This window comes from Guillardia theta (assembly GCF_000315625.1).
Source record: "Guillardia theta CCMP2712 unplaced genomic scaffold GUITHscaffold_106, whole genome shotgun sequence".
NCBI lineage: Eukaryota > Cryptophyceae > Pyrenomonadales > Geminigeraceae > Guillardia > Guillardia theta.
In genome coordinates, this window is record NW_005434568.1 from 54,221 (window position 1) to 54,562 (window position 342).

The window sequence follows — 342 nt, forward strand, 5'->3', positions numbered from 1 at the left end:
TCAGAGATGCTCTCCCTGCTCTCCCTCCTCTGCTCCTCTTTTTGCCGACCGTTTCTTGCCTCCACCACCAACTCCTCCTCGTCCTCCTCGTCCTCCTCGTCCTCCTCGTCCTCCTCGTCCTCCTCGTCCTCCTCGTCCTCCTCAACTTACTCGATGCCTCCTCCGCACCTCTTCCTCTCTCTTCCTCTTTCTGAGAGGACGGAGCAGCATCAAGGACGTTCCATCAGTCTCGTCCGACCAGGTTGCGACTTTCTCTCGGAGGAAATTTTCTTCTTCCTTCATGTAGAGCAAGTTTCTCCGGTGATTCTTCACTCCTCTCTTCTCTTCTTCACTTGAACTCAC